The sequence below is a fragment of the Atractosteus spatula genome, chromosome 10 (assembly GCF_055471065.1).
Source record: "Atractosteus spatula isolate fAtrSpa1 chromosome 10, fAtrSpa1.hap1, whole genome shotgun sequence".
Taxonomy (NCBI): domain Eukaryota; kingdom Metazoa; phylum Chordata; class Actinopteri; order Semionotiformes; family Lepisosteidae; genus Atractosteus; species Atractosteus spatula.
Window position 1 is genome coordinate 10,460,906 of NC_142715.1, and position 2,615 is coordinate 10,463,520.

At 40.8% G+C, this 2,615-nt stretch overlaps 1 non-coding gene across 1 annotated transcript; it reads left to right on the plus strand.

Annotated features, from left to right (window-relative positions):
- Positions 1 to 1,775: 1,775 nt before the first annotated feature.
- On the plus strand, positions 1,776 to 1,847 carry trnaw-cca (transfer RNA tryptophan (anticodon CCA)). The gene has a single exon. It is a non-coding gene; the product is annotated as a tRNA-Trp (tRNA).
- Positions 1,848 to 2,615: the final 768 nt, after the last annotated feature.

A 2,615-nucleotide genomic window follows, 5' to 3' on the forward strand; every position in this document is an offset into this window, starting at 1 on the left:
GTTTCTTCAAATCCTTCAACTGATCATCGATATCGAGGAATAATATATAGTTTCTTCAAATCCTTCAACTGATCATCGACATAGAGAAATAATATTATACAAATTGTGGTTTTCTGTTAATTGCCAATTTGACTGTAATTACATCTTCGTTTACAGATGTCTTGCATGTATCACAAGGTATAATAGTCGCCGTGCGTCCTCAGTTAAAATGTACGACAAAAGTACAACATTTATGGTTACATCCATATTAAAATGAAGGTAAATATACCAAGATATTAAAATACAATTGTACAGTCCTAACTTAATAATGCCTGTGAAGTTTTCCAACAAATCTGAACTGTAATTTTGAAATATTATAGCTGAGAATGAAAAGAGAGTACAAAGATCAAATTCAATGAGTGAAAATGCACCAGTAGTTCTCTAAACTCAGTTTCTTCCCTGAAATGACTTGCTTGTGAAGCACCAAGCAGCCTTGAACGGATCGCAGAAATCAAATATACAGTACAGATGGATTCAGAGTGTGCTTTCCAACTTTTGTGCAACATTTTCCTTTGATAGGGCGGAGTTGTCTTCACAATCTGGGTTAAATAAAAAGGAGTGACGTCAGTGTTAAACAGCTTTCCTTCTTGGGGAACAACGGTTGTGTTCCATATTTCTAATTATTTTGGTTTCAAGATCGCAATTTAGTGTGAAACATAAAAGCCAGCTGGATAAGCTTTATTAATTTCCCTCACGGGATCAATAAAGTATCTACAGTATCTATAAATCTCTTACACGTCATTTACAATGGCCTTTCAACTAATAGCCCGTGCAGGGATCAAACCCTAGCTGTTGGTACAGTACGAGTTGCGTAAGGCTCTGTAACGCGCAGATGAGAAACTAACCTCTGCTTCTTCATTATATACACAGTGAGCTATATATGCAATATATATGCCTAAAGAACTGGACAATCAACTGAAGGACCTCAACTGGATGGCCGTACACAAGAGACTGGCCACCAGAGAGGTCCTCTACAGACACTCGCTTACCAGGAACCCGCATTGCCCCCGGGACACGTGTTTCATCGAGGAGACTCAGAAGCACGTGTTCTGGAGCTGCCCCTTCGCCAAGGCGGTGTGAGGCAGAATGGACAACACCATGCAACTCCTGGGGATGGGTGCGGTGCTCAGTTACCAGTACATTCTGCTGGGGCTGGCACCTACCGGATTGGACAAGGGGACGCAGTTCCTGATGTGGCCGCTGCTGTCCCTCACTAAAAAAGGCCTGTGGGACTCCGTAAAATTTCCAGAGATTCATTTATTTTTAAAGGAAAATCACCAACAGCGGCCGAGATCTACTGGAGTTTTTTCATTGTATACTGCGATTTCTGAAGGGTACCCTGTGAAAATACAAGTTTTGACGAGAAGGGATGGACATATAATGTCAAAAGGCTTGGGGAATTGAACTTTAAGGTGAAGACTGCAGGTTCAGTAGCAGCAGAACCTGATCAGTATCAGTTGACTCCGATATACTTTGAAAATGAACTTGGGGATTTAGAGACAGACGTTCTACCGTTGCACCATGGGGTACTTAATTTAAAAAAAATAGGAAAAAAAATCAGTGTTCCTGGATCTGTAATTGAGAACAACATCTGCACAAGAGCTGCGCAGGAAGAATAAAATGTGGTCTGGGATGAAGAGACTCTCTTCGGAAGAGCGGCGCTCTTCACAGGAGATTTTTTTTTTTTGTGAAGCTGATTTGTGTCCTTTGGGGAATTCAAAGGCGCTGATTGTTGTGACCTCGTGGCGCAACGGTAGCGCGTCTGACTCCAGATCAGAAGGCTGCGTGTTCAAATCACGTCGAGGTCAGCTGTTAATTTTTCAGGTTCTGCTGGTCCTGAACACGGAATTCACACCATGCAGTTGAGTTCTATCTGTACACCACATAGATAATCTAAACAAAATAGAGCAGTACAGGACACGCAGTGTGGAGCTCACACAGGCTTACAGTCTCCAGCATTGGAGTGGAGGGGAAAAAAAGAACTTTGTTTTTTTTTTGAAGAGAAAAGGCACAGTTCACATCTGCTTAACATCACGTCCAACTTTAGAGACAACTACATCAGAAAATGGAATCCCGGAAGTTTCAGATAACTTTTTTTAGTACAGGTTCAAGCAAACCTGAAAGTTAATGAGTTTCCGGACACTTTTGTTTTATTAAAAAGTGTCTGAAGCCTGAAAATGTAATTTGGAAAAAAAACCCGCTATTGGACATTAGCAGGTGCTTTTTGTAACGATTTGCTACTTCATGCTGGAAAACAAAGGAAACAGACCCAACGTTTGCTTTCAGGTGCAGTTCATCAAATAATATCCATGTATTACTGAGGAGTTTGAATAATATTTACACGAGCCAGGTAGAAGTCGAACCTACAATCTTATGATCCGAAATCAGACGCGTTGTTTATTAAACCGCTGGCATTTTACATGACCTGAATTCCCCCATAGTGTGCTCAGCGCCGCTACTAGTAACGCACCGCTCCGTCTAAAATTTCAAAGTGAGAAACATGTGTTTTCTGATTTTTTATGAGTTTTAAAATATAACCTCTTTAAATCAGACAAGGGGTTTATATTTCGCATTGA